At 38.2% G+C, this 20,915-nt stretch overlaps 1 protein-coding gene across 2 annotated transcripts in view; it reads left to right on the top strand.

Moving 5' to 3' along the window:
- LOC124147153 (NAD(+) hydrolase sarm1-like) overlaps positions 1-20,915 on the top strand; it is an 81,733-nt gene that overhangs the window by 21,069 nt on the left and 39,749 nt on the right. The gene's annotated exons all lie outside the window — the stretch shown is intronic.

Genomic DNA, 20,915 nt, shown 5'->3' with positions numbered 1-20,915 from the left:
TAAGGACTGATTTTAATGAGATTTGCGTAAACATGGTACATGGGAAAGAGGGGATTCCTTTCCAAGAGGGGCGATTTACTCAGTGTAAAACTAGCCTGTCTTGTCCTTTGATTCACCTGTAACAATGGTAACTGAGGTAGACACAAGTGCTCCGAAACCACCCTCTGTTCCAAATGCTGGCCCTGGTTGTTCTTGTATCTGCTCTGTATATATGAGGGCATGGGTGAGGTTATGAGTGAGGTTATGAATCAGGTCATGGATCAAGCATGATTAACTACATTAGCACCAACTGACTATTCCTTTGGTTCCAACTTCTATTCTAGTTCCCCTCAAACGGTCATGATAGATAAAGCTCTTGTCTTCCTAACTATAAGCGCTCAAAGTCTTGAAACCCATGGACCTATTCTCCTTCCGACCTCCACATTGGCAGATAGATGTAACTGGCATGTTTTCCAAGATGATAATCTTGGCAGTGATCAATTCCCAGAAATTCAGGTGAAACCTCTATGGTCATGTAAAGGCTAATTTGGTTGAAATTTCCTCTTTATGTGGGGAACATATCACTCTTGACTTGATCAATGATGATATTGATATCTCCAATGGAAATATTACTACACTGATAGTTGAAATAGCGGAGGAGTAGTATAGGTAATGGGGGTTCTGGACCACTTCCACTGGAGCCGGATTCATATAGCTATACTGCTACTACAGGTGGCATTTTTTATGCAAAAATGATGATGCGATTCAATGATAGTCATAAGATTAAGTTAAATTGGGTCTAGCTCACCAATACCTGGGGCCAATCATTGCTTTAGATGAGCCTAAATGGTAATAAAAATATTCTTCATTATTTTTATCGATAAAGCGATATTCAACATTTTTATTAAGTTCTTCGTTCATTTTACTAGGAGACCAGACTATATAACTACACTCTTCTTGTAAATTGATAAGAAACAATTGATAACCGTATTTGGTTGGTTTGACATCACTGATATAATAAAAACCTTGTGGTAATTCTCTCCATTTAATAGCTTTTTCGATTGTTGTGTTGTAATTCTCCATTATTATATATGTATGTAAGCATTTGTCTAAATGTGATCAAACGATAGTAAGCAATCTATTTTTAATCTCCAACCAGTTCTTTGGTTTTGGCACGGAATAATTGACGCGCTTGTTGCCTCCCCTGTTCTATGAACTTTTTTTTCTCGTCTTCACTAATACCACTGGTCTTATGAGATTTTGATCGAATCTCCTGCTTCATTTCATTGTATTTTGGTGAGTTCTGACAGCACTAAACGAAACTCATCCTCGGATATCTTACAATCGACCATTGCTGTCGAAATATGATCCTCAATGCTGTTCAACTTTGCTTCGGCGAGTATCCGAATACTATCGTGTTTTAATGCTTTCTTTTGTAACCTACGAGAAATGAATTTTATCGCTATTCCTGCCAGTCCCGAGACTCCAGCGGCTATTTCCATGCCGAGCACAATAGGCGCGGCGATTATAGATGATAATAAACCGACACCCGCTACACCGAGTCCCATGCCAGCTGCTACAAGTGCGGTGTCAACTCCGTCCAGAGCATTCACGGCTCTGCGATATTTTTTATACAATCCAAGTCCCAACTCCCTATCCTTCTCTATTCGATGTTTTATGTCGCTTATTTGATGTAATCGAAATCCATCAACAGTTTCCATCTTTTCAATTGCTTCATCGAGGGCTGGATATAAACTCATAGTGTATAATACGACCATGTAATAGTCTTTAATTGGTCTTGCTTAAATGTTTTGAGACTATACATCAACCTTATCAAATGTATATTATACGGCAAGAATATCTTAGTAAGAGAAATACTACCACTTTTAATAATTTGAACCCCCTCGAGGGTTGCAACGGGCGATGCTCCGATATGAATAATACTACAACGTCGACGCTCGTGTTTCTTGAGCCATTTAATCGATAGACCTGGTAATATTTCGAAGGCATCTTCCGGTACATCTCCGAACAAGACTTCAATAATAAGCGTGGAAATATTAGGTACTGCACTCATGTTCTGTTTAATATCTTCGAATTCAGTAACCAAATTTAAAGTAAAATTTTTTAAGGCCGGACGACTATATAACATATGACCTGGGTTTTCTGGCAGGGGGGTAACTAACACACTTTTTCGTTTTGATGGGATATAAGCCGCGAGTACGATGCCACTATTTATTATCTTAGTATAATTACCCTTACCCATCATCGCATACGGTGGGGTAATGACGATATTCAGTAGCCACTCGATGTTTGCGTCGACCATAGTCCATTTATTATCGTCGTTGCGAATAATATTGTACGAAGTGTTTTTAATGAGTCTACTAACGTCGACATCGCTTAAATCTTCTAGATTACCCGTGAATGTAACTTCTTTGGGCTTGTATACATTATCGTGTAAGTGTAAAGCGTATAACTTACCATTGCTACCGGGTTTATCAAATCCTTCTGTGTCTCCGAAATCGGAAAGCACAATTGTATTACATTGTCTGAGCGTTCCAGGGCCTGATGCATCAACCATTATTTTTAATATGGAGTGTTACACTTAAGTATCCTATATGTACAGGTTGGTGTTTTACATCTAATACAGAAATTTTGAGGTCTGAAATAATACCACGCTTTAATTTTTTATATTGTAATGATGAGAAAGATTCTGTTCTACCGCTATTATATTTTTCATTTTTCACTGGAACAGATCTGAGCAGAGTTGAAGGACTTTCTAGTTGAATATTATTTGTCGTACTGATTTGATCAAGATGGATACACAACTCTTTATAGGGAACTAAATCAGGTAATTTAACCTCCTGATCTGGTAACTTGTATATTGTGCCAATTAAGCGTGTAAATCCAAGTGTAGCTGATAGGTCAAATAAAAGTATATTTGTATTTCCATTGTTGAATTTCACTGTCCCAGTCGCCTCATTTTGTGTTAGACTAACTCCATTAGGCTTAAAAATTTCATCATTGAGTGAGCTTACGCTGTAATACCCATCAGGTATAGTAATGGATTTGCCAGTACCAGATGAATTTAATAGCATTATCCTATTATTATCTTTTGTAGCATTTATATTGGTTCACAGCGGGTAATACGTTACATCGCATAGAGCGACTTCGAGTTGTCCATCCGAGTTATCGATAGTACGAAGCAGTTGAATAGACTGACCATTTGTTATTCCGAGGAGTGTAACATACATATCAAATATACAATGATACTATATCATATCATAACTTAAATATGGAATCAACCATTATTTATAATATGGAGTGTTACACTTAAGTATCCTATATGTACAGGTTGGTGTTTTACATCTAATACAGAAATTTTGAGGTCTGAAATAATATCCCGCTTTAATTTTTTATATTGTAATGTTGAGAAAGATTCCGTTCTACCACTATTGTATTTTTCATCTTTAACTGGAACACATCTGAGTAGAGGTGAAGGACTTTCTTGTTGAATATTATCCGTCGTACTGATCTGATCAAGATGGATGCACAACTCTTTATAGGGAACTAAATCAGGTAAATCGAGTCCCTGATCTGATGTCTTGAGTACTGTTATTTCTCCTCTCCATCCAAGTGTGTATGCTAAGTTCTCGTAAAGCTTTACATCCTTTTTTCCAGCGTTTAAAATCAGTAACCCATTCGACTCATTTTGTGTTAGACTAACTCCATTAGGCTTAAAAAATTCATCATTGAGCGAGCATACGCTGTAATACCCATCAGGTATAATGTATTTTTCACCATTTATTTCTGTCTCATTATTATAACCCCTCGCAGCATTTATATTGGTCCACCGTGGGTAATACGTTACATCGCATAGAGCGACTTCGAGTTGTCCATCCGAGTTATCGATAGTACGAAGCAGTTGAATAGACTGACCATTTGTTATTCCGAGGAGTGTAACATACATATCAAATATACAATGATACTATATCATATCATAACTTAAATATGGAATCAACCATTATTTATAATATGGAGTGTTACACTTAAGTATCCTATATGTACAGGTTGGTGTTTTACATCTAATACAGAAATTTTGAGGTCTGAAATAATATCCCGCTTTAATTTTTTATATTGTAATGTTGAGAAAGATTCCGTTCTACCACTATTGTATTTTTCATCTTTAACTGGAACACATCTGAGTAGAGGTGAAGGACTTTCTTGTTGAATATTATCCGTCGTACTGATCTGATCAAGATGGATGCACAACTCTTTATAGGGAACTAAATCAGGTAAATCGAGTCCCTGATCTGATGTCTTGAGTACTGTTATTTCTCCTCTCCATCCAAGTGTGTATGCTAAGTTCTCGTAAAGCTTTACATCCTTTTTTCCAGCGTTTAAAATCAGTAACCCATTCGACTCATTTTGTGTTAGACTAACTCCATTAGGCTTAAAAAATTCATCATTGAGCGAGCATACGCTGTAATACCCATCAGGTATAATGTATTTTTCACCATTTATTTCTGTCTCATTATTATAACCCCTCGCAGCATTTATATTGGTCCACCGTGGGTAATACGTTACATCGCATAGAGCTACTTCGAGTTGTCCATCAGAGTTATCGATAGTATGAAGCAGTTCAATAGACTGACCATTTGTTATTTCCGGGAGTGTAACATACATATTAAATATACAATGATACTATATCATAACTTAAATATGAAATCGAGACACATTACTAATCTATCGATTATGGTAAATTCCTATGGTGATGATTTTTTCGTTAAATTCCCTGATATCTTTGAAAAGTACAGGGTCACGGCAACTAGCGATAAAATGGTGCACGATTGGTTTCACAATCCGATGCAATTTTGGCAGAATCAGTTAAACTTTGCCGTATGGTGTGCCACAACGGGATGTGGCGTATCTGTTAATGCCCCAGGATTTAAACTATATAAGTCTGTTTTATCATTTCACGTATACTATCAGATTAGACGTATACTTAAAGAAATTAGTGCTCCATTACCGCAGGATCGAGCGTGGAATTCCACAAATAATAATTATGATAGGTCTGCGTATGAGCGTATTTGTCAGGAATTTAATGTTTCTACGAGTAAAGATTGGCGTATTAAAGGAGCAAACCATGGTCTAGGAGTTCCTTACGCAGATGAAATAACAACCCTCAAAGAAGAAAGCGATTATGTATATAGAGAACTTCATAAACCTGGTCTTATTTTTTATAAGTTGCGGCAGGCCAGCAAACTTTACTCAAGAATATATGATCATTGGCATAAAACCAGTCATTGGTATAAAGGCTGGGAACTTTATAGTAACGATTGGAGAGGGGATATTATAAGTTTTAAGAGTGGGTCTATTTATATTGTTAAAAAATTTGTACAACTGAACGATGTCGCTTGGAATGAATTTCTTAATGACAAAACAGAAAATAATTTTACTAACCCAGGATTTGTAAGATTTAATGAATCGATAAGAACTTATGTGTGGGCAATTCTCGGTGCACAATCGCAAACACGAACGTCCATTATCGGTACTGGGACGGCGTTCGATGCGCAAAAACAGTTTGTTGCAAACATGGAGGACGCCATTAATTCACCAGTTGACATACCATCGTCTATAAAGCGTTTTCAAGATGCATTACAGTACGCTCAATCCAAAGTGGACTACGTTTATGCGCCGGGACTATACATGTCTCCGAGTAATATGGAACTTAAGATCGGTCAAGTTATAATAATATAATTGTTATTGCTACCGATCAACAAAAACCAGGTATAAATTCAGATATTAATGTTGAATTAATAACGCAAACAATCACAGGCGAAAAGGGAATAGTCAAGCCACAAACACCAACTATCGCACAAACATCTACTGACGCACAAGTGCCACCACATACTGAGCCTAAAAATCAACAACATATCGATGAAAAAACAGCGCTTGTATTAGGTGGAGTCGCAGTTGGTTTACTCATGATTTGGTTAGCGAACTGATTTGGATAAATAGTTCTTAGCGAACTGATTTGGATAAATAGTTCTTAGCGAACTGATTTGGTTAAATAGTTCTTAGCGGATACGTACAACAGCCCTGCAATTGCTACGATCAACCCCCACAAGTTTTGACTAAGCCAAGTGGTGGTCTTAGCTAATAAATTCAATAGCCAGGAAACAACACTCCCTATTATACCGGGAAGTGCAGCCGCGGCTTTCTCAGCGAGCTTTCCCAGTGCTGAACCTAATGCTTTTAAATGCTTTTTTATCCACTCTTTTATACCATCTGACGTAGAGGGTGATCCGCCACCACCTGTACCACCTGTGCCACAGGTTAACGTGAGAGTCAAAGTCGATATAATAAATCCCAACGCGGTTAAAATACTGGCAATTGTTCTTCCCTGTTCTCTGAACAATGTTTTAATTTTATCGGCCAGTGTAGTGTCATCGTTGAGGACTTGATCGATAGTTTCTCGAATTCGACTGATTTGCTTGTCGAGTTCGGACAGCTTGGCTATATTATTGATGAGTTCTCCCCGCATTGTTTGCATTGCCTTGTCAAGACCTCGTAAATCCCTTATACTAAACTCCGAGAATGGTACCTGTAACGTGGAATTATCGTAATAGGTATCTAAGATTTTTCCGAGTCCGTTCGAGGCCACCATCGAGGAAGCTTCCAAATCATCTGTATTAACGAGTTCATCACGCACGGTTCGAAGAACCTTAGTAGTCTTCGCGGAAAGTTTTGCTCGTCCGTAGTCGACAAAACCTAATTCATCACGAACAAATTTGGTGCCGTGTTTAGTGGCTATCGTAGACAAGGCTAGGGGCTTACGAGTACGAGAATGCATAAGATCAATACCGGAGCGCCACGCAGTCGCAATATTCCTTTACTATCTATCTCAAACTTTGAATAGTCACGACCAATAGGGGTTTCATCAGTATCTTCGATTGGATTCTGGTTATCAAAGTCATCAAAGGTATCTAGATTAAAATCAGTCATTTTTATATTAAACATAGGGTACATGTTTTCAATATAACAATGTCTTCGCAATATGGACGCAAGTTAAACCCACAACGTAGACTTCGAGATTCATTAGGGGTCAAAGCAATTCGTCAGTCTGTAACTATAACTAATAACCCTAGTACCATCGATCAGAATCAAACGCTTCTGGTTCGCTTTCCTAATCTTGGCGCACACGATGTGTTAGTTCCCGGAACTGTCCGACTAGCATTTACGATTATTTTGACTTCTACCGACGTTAACAGGGAGCCCGTTCAGAACATAGGTCGTGCTATCGCTAAGAAAATCGCGATTAAAATTAGCGGTAATGAGGTTTTGAGTATCGACGATAGCGATGTATACTATTGCTACATGGATCTCTGGAGAACGGATAAAGAGCGGGAAAACTTACAGTACCAAGGTATTTGTAATCGGAACACATTGAAACTGCGCGTAGGTGCTGAAAATGGTGTTGATACCAACAAAGAAGATAAGGCCGTTGCCGACACATTAGGTAACAGATTCTATATTCCCCTAGACTTTGAATTACTAGATTCCCACATGCCCTTTTATCATGCATCCCTAGGCGATAGGTTAGAATACGAACTCACTTTTAATGACTACGGTAGAGTAATCAGAACCGGTGGTGAAGATGCTGGGGTATTCCATTGAAAATATCTCTCTGGAGTACGATATGATAACAGATTCCGAATTAGCCAGACAAATTCGTAACCATTATACAGGAAGTTTAGCCATTTTGTACGATCGCGTGCTGCGACACCGAAAGATCACGAGGGACAAAAAAGATACGATGTGGAATATTAATCTAAACGTCCCCACGAGGTCGTTGAAGGGTATTTTAATGTTGGTCTAGGACCCCTCCGATGCGTTTAGAAGAAATACCGAGAAGTTCTACAATCCCAAGATTACCAAAATAGAATTGACTATCGAGGGCGTTCCTAATCAACTATATAGCCAAGGAATGCTAGCGTATCACCAGTGGGATGAGATTAAAAAACTTCCTTCTTTAAAACGTTCCCCGGAAGTTAACTCGGTCGTGAAAGATCTGTCTCTCGGGAGTGTATCGATGGGTGAATACCTCACCACGAAGTACGCGCTATGGCTAGACATGCAAACAACGGACGATGACCAACTACACGGCAGTGGGCGGAGAATAGAAAATGCCAGCGAGGGTGTCACTATACAGATAACGAAGCTCCAGGAATTGGCTGGTAAATTAAACATATATTTGTACGTGATTATGGATGCGCAACTTAATATACAGAATGGGCGATTCGTGCAAGCAATCTATTAATAATCTTTTACCTAAAGATCCGCACTGCGCTATCATATGCAGACAAACGGGCTGTGGAAAAACAGCTTTTATTCTAGATATTTTACAAAGTCATTATCGGGACGTTTTTGATCATATTATTATTCTGTGCCCGACTATAAGCGTTAATAAAACATACCTATCGAGAGATTTGGTAATGAATGACGACGGGGTACACAGAGTTGATCCGGGCGATGGTTTACAAGCCTGCCTCCGAGTATGTCACGAAAGATACAAAGGAGAATCAACCCTTTTCATAATAGACGATTGCAGCGCGAGTAAAGAACTCACCAAAAAGAAAGATATGCTTTCGTATTTAGCATTCTCCGGTCGGCATACTCAGCATAGCCTTTGGGTACTTACTCAAAAATACAACTCTGTCCTGAAAGATCTCAGAGAGCAGACCAAATGGGTAGCACTCTTTCATTGCAAAGACCGAGATTCATTCGAGGAATGTCTACGCGAAAATGATGTTATTTATACCAAGCTCGAACGAGATAAAGTCAGAAAACTGTTAGCGGCAACGAAGCACTGTAAACTCGTATTAAAAACCGATCAACCAGCTGCTTATTCAATTGCTTAGCAAAATGTAGCAAAATTATAGCAAAATTATAGCAAATATAGCAAAATTATAGCAAAATGTAGCAAAATGTAGCAAATGTAGCAAATTGAACATTAGCGGTTAATATGACATAAAATGTGGTTCGAAATCATCATTCTTTCGCAACAGTTCATTATTACGGGATGTATTGGATATGCCATATTATATTATGTTAGACTTAAATATCTCCTTAGGTATTACATTATGGAATGCGACGAACTCATCGAACAAATGCTCAAAGAATCTGATGCAGATCAACATACACATCAACATGCAGATCAAAATGTAGATAAATCTTTAGATAAACATAGAGAAAGACTCGCCGCTTTGGTAGCCGGTGGAAAATGTTCCCAATATTTGGGAGAAAATTATACCATCGGAAAAATTGATAACATGACCGACGAAGAAATTAAAAAACTGTACGGGCGTTACGAGTCTAGACTGGGAGCTACCATGACTAAAACGATAGGTTCGGCTATGTTACAACTATACACAGTCATAGCTAGTACGTTTCTCCCTATCCCGGCAGAACATCGCATGTATTTATGCGAATCTCTAGAGAAAGACCCATTCATCGAACACGCTATAAGCTCAGTGAGCTGTGAGATTTATCATAGATACGGAATGTTCTTAGCTCCGTTCACCACAGCTTTAATAACGGCTAGGTATTGTCAATTTAAACATACGTGCTCACTTAATAATAATGGAGACTCAACAAGTGACACCACAACAGATTGTGAACGAGGAAATAACTGCACAACCACAACAGATTGCGGAACAACGAGTGAATGAGGAACCACCACCAGTGAATGCACCACAAAAACAACCCAGAGTTACAAAGAACCCCCCAAAAATAGCTGCAGGAAGAAAGGGAGGACTGGCGCGCAAAGCGAAATTAATAAATAATTCAAATATTAATCCGATTAAAACATTGGCACTAGTAGGAGTTGCTGGTATAGCGGCTGTATGGTTCTTTTATAAGACCGGAGAAGAGAAAACGTCACCCCCAATGTCACAAGAAGTTCAATTAGAGGTTAGCCCGCATATAATGCTATAAGAAGCATGACTACTCCAGTTACAGACGGTAAAATGTTGGTAAACGTGACGTATCAATCAGCGGTGGTCACCGGCTTGGCCATTGGCTATGCCCGTATAGCTAAAATGATTACTAAAGCCACACCTCCCAAGCTAGATTTTAATGGATTTGATATAGGTATGATGATTCTGGATATTGGATTAGCAATGGCAACGAAGGATATGCTCATCAAACAAGGGCTTATCCCGGAAGACATAATGAAGTAATTAAACATTTGAATATATTATATTCATATAAACCATGGCAACAATTGCGATGATGGTCGGTGGAGCTATTGTTAATGCTCTAGCTTTTTCGGGGAGTAATTTTTTATTTTCTAGTATGAGGGAATCAAACGCTAAAGAAGTTGAAGAGGAACGTAAACGACATAACGAAGCAATGGAACAACTCCAAGCAGCCCAGTCACAATATACGCGGCAGAGAATGAAGAGATTAGATTTTATTCATGAAAAACTGCTTAAGGAAGGACATTCAATTCAAACGTTTAAGGATGTCGAATCTGCCATGCACGAATACTACCTCGTTTATGGGAAAAAACTCGACCCAATACCGAGACCAACAATGAGTCAGTTTTATACACCGTCAGAGGAACAAAAGAACCGCGAGGTCGCATTTGTGATTATGGGATTGACTTCTGTATTGATTTTCAGCTATACAATTATGCATAAGTCAGAGTGACAGCTGTGGCTACACATAAACCATGACCTAGTTAGCTAATCTATAAATAGCCTAATCAATATCTCACCAGTGTAGATGTGATTTGCATTTAGACAAATGATATGATAGATGTATAACCATGAATAATTGCATATTTACACTCATGGGTAAGACGACTCTATGTAACCGACGCTGTGTTGAAATTTACTGCGGCATACACAATTATTACATCAGGCGCGGAAACATAAACTATACGTGTTCTGTATGCGGGATAGGGGTCAAAGGTCGTTATTGTTTATGTAAGGAACACGGTGCTGATAGGGTCAGGAACCAGATTATTTATGCTAGGAAGAGAGATTACATCAATGAGAGGAATAGGTTGGGGAGAATACGTATTTAGATATATGAAAACAACCAATTAGACATTTGTCTCATTTTGCATATACCATTCAACCAAAATGTTTTTTGTCAGAGAGTTGAGGGCTATGGCAAAGCAAAGTGGCCTACGTGGATATTCTCGAATGAGAAAAGCTGAATTGATTACCTTACTAGGTTTGGAATACAACAAACCCCAGACTGTTAGGGAACTCAAAGCTCGAGCGAGAAACAGTGGGCTGAGAGGTTATTCTCGAATGAGAAGAGCTGAATTGATTGCTTTACTAGATAATAATGATGATGATAATGTTGATATTGATAATGATGTTGAGAATAAACAACAAGAATTAATATTTGTACCCATATCCTCCGACGTTGGTAAATATCTAAGAGGTTGGAAGATGGATATTAATTCCAACATGGATGTTAACGATATTAAGCCCATCATATCGAGTAAAATTAACGAAGAGTTAGATGATTTACATAGTATAAAATACCAGCTGACGATTAAAATGTTATTGAGTAAAAGTAACACAGACGATAGCACCGAATATACCAAACCATATTTCCGTAGCAATCAAGAAGTTATAACCGAATCCAATACTATAAACGCATCATTAGATACATCAATTCAGAGGATACAGGAAACTTTAGAACGCTGGACTAATAGAGGTTCTGGTTGGGGTGTGGATAAAATCGATAGTTTATATTTAGATATAGCAAATTATATGCCCTTCAAAGGTGGTTCTTATATAGATTTACCTCCGTATTATAAGAAGAAAAAAGCCATAATTAACGTAAAAAATAAATCCGATGACTGTTTAAGAATGATGATAAGATCTGCATTTTTCCCCGTAGACAAGCATCCGGATAGACCTTCTAGCTATCCCCAAAACGATGGACTCAACTTCGATGGTATAGACGAACCTACACCAATATCACAAATTGAAAAGGTGGAAAAGCAAAATAATTTAGCTATAAATGTTTTCAGACATTCTAAAGGAATTGTTGTACACAGGATAAGCTCCGCTCCGGAACATATTCCCAGAATCAATTCATTTCTGATCGAAAAAGATGGAAAATATCATTATACGTGGATAAACAGGCTATTATACGATCAAACAAAACATAAGGAAAAGAAATATTTCTGCGAAAGATGCCTGCATGGGTACAGCAGACAAGATCTATTAGAAGGGCATAAAGAAGACTGTAGAGGTGTTGGACAGAATGCTATCAGGATCGATATGCCTAAAGAGGGAAAAAATATATTAAAATTTGAACATTATTGTAATCAAATGCCAGTACCGTACGTAATTTACGTCAACTTCGAAGCGCTTATCAAACCCATAGAAAATACCAACCATAATAATCAAGATAGTAGTTTTACGTACAAAACTCAAGAACATATTCCTTGTGGGTTTGGATATATAGTTGTAAGGTATGATGGGAAAACAAACACTCCCATGATTTACAGAGGTCCCGATGCAGCGGGAAAGTTCCTAGAATATCTACAAAATGAAGAGAGAATAATCAGGGAAAAATTATCGTGTAAGAAACCCATGTGTACGAGGAGGGATGATTGGAGGGCCTATAAGAGTTCAACGAGTTGTCACGTTTGTAATAAACCCCTGAATGGGGATTCCGTAAGAGATCATTGTCACGTCACGGGTAATTATCGGGTGGCCGCTCATAACGAGTGTAACTTGAAACTAAAAATGAATTCTGAAACAATACCCATCCACGTTGTGTTTCATAACCTTAGGGGATACGATTCACATCTCATTATGCAAGCTATCTCAAAGACCGACGGCGGTTTAACGTGCATTCCTAATAATATGGAAAAATACATATCGTTCTCGTTGACTAAACCTATACATTATAGGGACAAGGATGAGAAATCTAGAATAAAGCAAAGTAATGGGCTTAGATTCATAGACTCCGTACAGTTTCTGTTATCTTCCCTGGACAATTTATCTAATGCGAACAATCCCGATGACTTTGCGATAACAAATCAATATACCGATAAGATAACTCGTCATTTGTTGCTGAGAAAAGGTGTATATCCTTACGAATATATGGATGATTGGTCTAGATTTGAAGAAACTGAATTACCACCCCTCGAATCATTCTATAGTAACTTAACAGAATCTAAAAAAACAGATGCCGATTATGAACACACTCTGACAGTGTGGGATAAATTAGGTTGTAAGAATTTAGGCGATTATCACGATCTGTACTTAAAAACCGATGTACTGTTACTCGCCGATATATTCGAGATATTTAGAAAGACATGTTTAAAACAATATGGCTTGGACCCGGCATGGTACTATTCCAGTCCCGGACTATCGTGGGATGCATTGTTGAAGAAGACCGGCGTAGAACTAAACTACTCACAGATTACAATATGCACTTGTTTATTGAGAAAGGATTAAGAGGTGGTATATCGATGGAAGCGAAAAGGTATTCTAAGGCTAATAATAAATTAGTGGAAGGATATGATCCCAGTAAACCCGACACTCACATATTATATCTCAACGCCAACAATTTGTACGGATGGGCTATGAGTCAACCTTTACCCACGGCCACGGGTGGTTTTGAGTTGGTCAATGATATCGAAGTGAATGATGTGAATAAAGGGTACATACTAGATGTTGACTTGGAATATCCAAGTTCGTTACATAAAGATCACAGTTATCCGCTAGCTCCCGAAAGATTCATGGTTAATAAAGATTGGATGTCGGAATATCAACGCTCCTTGATGGGTAATAGTAGGTTAGCTAACGTAGAAAAACTCGTACCAAATTTGATGGATAAGACAAAATATATAGTTCACTACAGAAATCTCCAGTTGTATCCATCGTTAGGTATGAAACTTAAGAAAATACACAGAGTTCTAAAGTTTGATCAAAGCCCTTGGATGGAGCCCTATATAAGGTTGAACACAGATTTACGAAAGATAGCTACCAGCGATTTCGAAAAGAATCTGTATAAGCTCATGAATAACTCAGTATTTGGTTAAACTATGGAGAATCTAAGGAAGCGTGTTGATGTTAAATTAGTCAGATCTAATGATCTAAGACTCAGGAAACTTATAGCCAGTCCGGCTTTTAACAGAAGCAAGATATTCGATAATGACTTAGCCGCGTTGCATATGCAGAAGAGTAATATAAAATTCAACAGACCGGTGTACGTCGGTATGAGTATTCTCGACTTGTCAAAACACTTAATGTATGACTTTTATTACAACGAACTTAAGAAGCAATACGGCGATAGATGTGAGGTGTTATATACTGACACAGATTCTTTGTTGATGGAAATACAAACCGAGGATGTGTATAAAGATATGGCAGAAAAAACAGATATGTACGACACGAGCGATTACCCAAAAGATAATCCACTGCACAGCGTAGTAAATAAAAAGGTGTTAGGTAAGATGAAGGATGAATTTGCTGGGACTCCTATAGCGGAGTATGTCGGATTAAGACCTAAGATGTATTCTATAAAGAAGTCCGATAATGGGGAGATAAGAAAAGCTAAGGGCGTTAAGAAGTATGTTGTAAAAAAGCATATCAAACACGAACAGTATAAAGAATCATTATTCAACTGTAGAACGTTCAAACACGAGATGAACTCTTTAAGAAGTTACAATCATAGGATATATGGATTAAGAATGAACAAGACATCATTATCCCCCTTAGGTACAAAGAGATGGATTGATAATGATGGTGTAACTACCTATGCTTATGGTTATGGTGGTAATACCGTACCGTCGGGAACTATGAACAACTCTTCTCGTACAAATGCCCTACCCGGTCCATCTTGAAGATAATAAAGAATAGGCTCTCCTTCTTTCGTAACCAATCGACTAATGTTATACGTCTTAAGGGACCATATTGGATCGGTTGCGCGACGTAGGCCTTCTTCGAGTTCACCGGGCTGGTATAAATATCTTACCCTTACTCTATCCGGAAGTTTTCGTTCTTTGCCTCTCCTCGGTGCTGAAGATTCGGAAGTCACGGATTTCATTTTAATCGCATCGGATGGTTTCTTCCCTATTAATCTCGTTACTTCATTATTCAGCGCTGATACAACGGCTGATAATCGTGTCACCCATTCGGTTGATCTCAATCGCTCGGATTTCATTTCGATCCCATACTGATAGCCAAACAAACATTCCGCTAATGTCCTGTTAAATCTTCCGACGATAGCTTGACTGCGGTGGGCCTCTCTTTCACCACGCCTGATTTCGACATTGTGCTTTGTTAACAGTTTAGTTATTGATCCCATAAACTCGCGACCGGGATCTACTTGAAATAGCTTAGGCCATTTTAGCGGTCCGCGTTTATATATGCGACTCAGTGCATTAGCTACCTCTGTTGATTCTTTCGAGGTTAATGGCTCAGCCTCTTTGTATCGACTAGCCACATCCACTACTGTTAAAGCGTATTTATACGTTTTGCGTTTTACCTTATCGTGGGGAAGAAACAAGAGGTCAGCCTGATGAACTTCATTCGTTGTAAAAATATCAAACTTCTTCCTCAGTATATAACGCGGTGCCGGTAAATATATTTGCCACATCGCTTGTTTCTTTAACCAATCCTTGGCCACATCTTTAGATACCTTAGCCGGGGTGGCTAATTTTTTTATTGCTCCTACACCTTTCCAATATCCTCGTGGGCTATAGTAAATTTTATCCATTATTAATTAATATTGATGTTTCGTTTAATACAACTCATGACTATCATTGAATCGCATCATCATTTTTGCATAAAAAATGCCACCTGTAGTAGCAGTATAGGTATATGAATCCGGCTCCAGTGGAAGTGGTCCAGAACCTCCATTACCTATACTACTGGAGGCATCCTTTTGAATGTAGTCTATGAATGTATACAATAATCATTCAGCCTTTGTCCCCAAACCCTCATGTAATCAGGAATATGAACAGGCACACAGTGCAAGGACAAAAGCTCACTCCCATGTGGTTTGGAATTAAGACTGGAAAAAAGATCTGAAAAAAACGTGCAGAGTTGAAACGCATTATAAGAAGCACAAAATGTTCAAGTTGGAGGGTCTTTCATTTCTAAAAGGATATGTTTATCTCGTTTAAATCCATTTGGTCCACAATAGAGATGATTAGTGGCACAAAGAACAGTTCCCCTATTCCTGCTATGGCTATAACTAGCAACATAGTGATGACTAGTGGCACAAATAACAGTTCCCCTATTCCTGCTATGGCTATAACTAGCAACATAGTGATGACTAGTGGCACAAAGAACAGTTCCCCTATTCCTGCTATGGCTATAACTAGCAACATAGTGATGACTAGTGGCACAAAGAACAGTTCCCCTATTCCTGCTATGGCTATAACTAGCAACATAGTGATGACTAGTGGCACAAAGAACAGTTCCCCTATTCCTGCTATGGCTATAACTAGCAACATAGTGATGACTAGTGGCACAAAGAACAGTTCCCCTATTCCTGCTATGGCTATATCTAGCAACATAGTGATGACTAGTGGCACAAAGAATAGTTCCCCTATTCCTGCTATGGCTATAACTAGCAACATAGTGATGACTAGTGGCACAAAGAACAGTTCCCCTATTCCTGCTATGGCTATAACTAGCAACATAGTGATGACTAGTGGCACAAAGAACAGTTCCCCTATTCCTGCTATGGCTATAACTAGCAACATAGTGACGACTAGTGAGAAAGCTACAGAATGGTAGAACAATTTAAAGAATGTAAGCAGCTCTACCATTTGACATATTATTTAGAATTCATTCAGGGTTTACGAAAGACTGTTCATGCACAGGTCACCATGTAAGACTCCAGACAGAAGCTCAGAAAGCAATTTTTAATCAGGAGTACATGTGCATATTTCTTGATATTGGAAAGATATACAAATTGATTTTACACCAAATGTTACTTTACAAACTACAAAAACTTGGTACAAAGGGTAGCATGTTCAGATGGATTCATTCATGTGAGTAGTATAGGTAATGATGGTTCTGCCTCAACCCCACTGGAGCTGGATTTATATACCTATACCACCACTACAGGGGGAATTTTTTATGCCAAAATGACTGGGATTCAACGATAGTCATGAGATTAAACTAAATTGACTCTAGCTCACCACCACCTGGAGTCTATGATATAAATTTCTCTTTTATTTTACAAGTAGGCCAGATTATATACTCTTCTTGGTAATTGATGATCGTATGTGTTTGGTTTACTGATATAATATATACCTTGTGGTAATTCTCTCAGTTTGATAATTTTGTCTATGAACATAAATGTGTTGTGGTATTCATTTGTTGGTTTGACATTACTGATATAATAATTTTGTCCATGAACATAAATGTTGTAATTCTCCATTTTTATATATTTATGTAAGCATTTGTCTAAATGTGATCTAATGATAGTAAGCAATCTATTTTTAATCTCCAACCAGTTTTTTTGTTTTGGCACGGAATAATTGACGCGCTTGTTGTCTCCCCTGTTCTATGAACTTTTTTTTCTCTTCGCTAATACCACTGGTCTTACGAGATTTTGATCAAATTTCATGTTATACGGCAAGAATATCTTAGAAAGAGAAATGCTGTCACTTTTAATAATTTGGACCCCCTCGAGGGTTGCAACGGGTGATGCTCCAATATGAATAATACTGCAACGTTGATGCTCGTGTTTCTTTTGCCATTTAATCGATAGTCCTGGTAATATTTCGAAGGCATTTTCCGGTGCATCTCTGAACAAGACTTCAATAATAAGCGTGGAAATATTAGGTATTGCACTCAAGTTAACTTTAATATAATTAAATTCAGTAACCAAATTTAAACTAACATTTTTTACGACTGGACGACTAAATAACATATGACCTGGGTCTTCTGGCAGGGGAGAGACTAACACACCTTTTCGTTTTGATGGGATATAAGCCGCGAGTATGATGCCACTATTTATTATCTTAGTTAAAATTATGTGCCTTACCCATCATCACATACGGTGGGGTAATGACGATATTCAATAGCCACTCGATTTTTGCTTCGACCATAGTCCATTTTTTATTGTTGTTGCGAGTAATATTGTACGAAGTGATTTTAAGGAGTCTACTAACGTCGACATCACTTAAATCTTCTAGATTACCCGTGAATGTAACTTCTTTCCGCTTGTATACATTATCTTGTAAGTGTAAAGCGTGTAACTTACCATCGGTACCGGGTCTACCGAATCCTTCTGTGTCTCCGAGATCGGAAAGTGCAATTGTATTACATTGTCTGAGCGTTCCAGGGCCTGATGAATCAACCATTATTTATAATATGGAGTGTAACACTTAAGTATCCTATATGTACAGGTTGTTGTTTTACATCTAATACAGAAATTTTGAGGTCTGAAATAATACCACGCTTTAATTTTTTATATTGTAATGATGAGAAAGATTCCGTTCTACCGCTATTGTATTTTTCATTTTTAACTCGAATAGATCTGAGTAGAGTTGAAGGACTTTCTAGTTGAATATTATCCGTCGTGCTTATTTGATCAAGATGGAAGCACAACTCTTTATGGGGAACTAAATCAGGCGGAACTAAATCGGGCAATATATCTACATTCACTGTTTTGTTGGGTGTTATTATTCCTCCGCGTGCAAATCCAAGAGTAATTGATAAGTTCTCGTAAAGAATTACACCTTTTTCCCCAGCGCTTAAATTCACTGTCCCATTCGACTCATTTTGTGTGAGACTAATTCCATTAGGCTTAAAAATTTCATCATTGAGTGAGCATATACTGTAATACCCATCAGGTATAATGTATCGTTTACTATTTCCGGTTAAACCCACATCAAATATATTATTACCTCTTGAAACATTTATATTGGTCCACCGCGGGTAATACGTTACGTCACAGATAGCGACTTCGAGTTGACCATCCGAATGATCGATAGTATGAAGCAGTTGAACAGACTGACCATTTGTTATTCCCGGGAGTGTAACATACATATTAAATATACAATGATACTTTATCATAACTTAAATATGAAATCGAGATACATTACTAATCAGTCGATTTTAGTAACTGCCTCTGGTGCTGAGTTTTTCGTTAAATTCCCTGATATCTTTGAAAAGTACAGGGTCATGGCAACTAGTGATAAAATGGTGCACGATTGGTTTCACAATCCGATGCAATTTTGGCAGAATCAGTTAAACTTTGCCATATGGTGTGCCACAACGGGATGTGGCTTATCTCTTTATTCCCCAGGATTTGAACTAAATAAGTCTGTTTTATCATTTCACTTAAACTATCAGATTAGACGTATACTTAAAGAAATTAGTGCTCCATTACCGCAGGATCGAGCATGGAATTCGACAAATAATCCGTACAGTAGGTCTGCGTATGAGCGTATTTGTCAGGAATTTAATATTTCTACGAGTAAAGATTGGCTTATTAAAGGAGCAAACCATGGTCTAGGTGTTCCTTACACAGGGGAAATAACCGTCAAAGAAGAAAGCGATGATTTATTTAAAGAAGTTAATGAAGGTCTATGTAATGCCTTTAAGTTGTTGCATACCAGCAAACTTTACATAAGAATGTATGATTATTTTCTAAAAACCCATCATTGGTATAAAGACTGGGAACTTTCGAGTAACGATTGGAGAGGGGATATTATGAGTTTTAAGAGTGGTTTAATTTATATTGTTACAAAATTTATACAACTGAATGATACCGCAAACGCTTGGAATGAATTTCTTAATGATAAAACGGAAAATAATTTTACTAACCCAGGATTTGTAAGAGTTAATGAATCAATAAGAACTTATGTATGGGCAATTCTCGGTGCACAATCGCAAACACGAACGTCCATTATTGGTACTGGGACGGCGCTCGATGCGCAAAAACAGTTTGTCGTAAACGTGGAGGACGCCATTAATTCACCAGTTGACATACCATCGTCTATAAAGCGTTATCAAGATGTATTACAGTACGCTCAATCCAAAGTGGACTACGTTTATGCACCGGGACTATACATGTCTCCTAGTAATATTGAACTTAAGATCGGTCAAGTGATAGGCTATAATAATAAAATTGTTATTGCTACCGATCAACAAAAACCAGGTATAAATTCAGATATTAATACCGAATTAATAACGCAAACAATCACAGGCGAAACGGGAATAGTCAAGCCACAGTTATCTACTATCGCTCCTACTGACGCACAACCACAAGTACCACCGCATATTGAGGCTAAAAATAAACAACATGTAGATGAAAAAACAGCGCTTGTATTAGGTGGAGTCGCAGTTGGTTTACTCATGATTTGGTTAAATAGTTCTTAGCGGATACGTACAACAGCCCTGCAATTGCTACGATCAGTGCCCACAAGTTTTGACTAAGCCAAGTTGTGGTCTTAGCTAATAAATTCAAGAGCCGGGAAACAATACTCCCTATTATACCGGGAAGTGCAGCCGCGGCTTTCTCAGCGAGCTTTCCCAGTGCTGAACCTAATGCTTTTTTATCCACTCTTTTATACCACTCTTTTATACCATCCCTATCAGTAGGCGGTGATCCGCCGCTACCACCTGTACCACCAGTTAATGCGAGAGTCAAAGTCGATATAATAAATCCCAACGCGGTTAAAATACTGGCAATTGTTATTCCCTGTTCTCTGAACAATGTTTTAATTTTATCGGCTAGTGTAGTGTCATCGTTGAGGACTTGATCGATAGTTTCTCGAATTCGACTGATTTGTGAACGAAGTGCCTTTCTATTACTGGAAGCAGCCTCGAGGCGGCCCGATCTTTCGTCTTCTAAGTTACGCAATCGTTCTGCTACGCGGCGTCTACTGAATTCATCACCCGCCTGTTCAAGTTTAGTTTTCT

This window comes from Haliotis rufescens, unplaced genomic scaffold (genome assembly GCF_023055435.1).
Source record: "Haliotis rufescens isolate VD_foot unplaced genomic scaffold, xgHalRufe1.0.p SCAF_15, whole genome shotgun sequence".
Lineage (NCBI taxonomy): Eukaryota > Metazoa > Mollusca > Gastropoda > Lepetellida > Haliotidae > Haliotis > Haliotis rufescens.
This window is presented reverse-complemented; position numbering and strand designations above follow the sequence as displayed.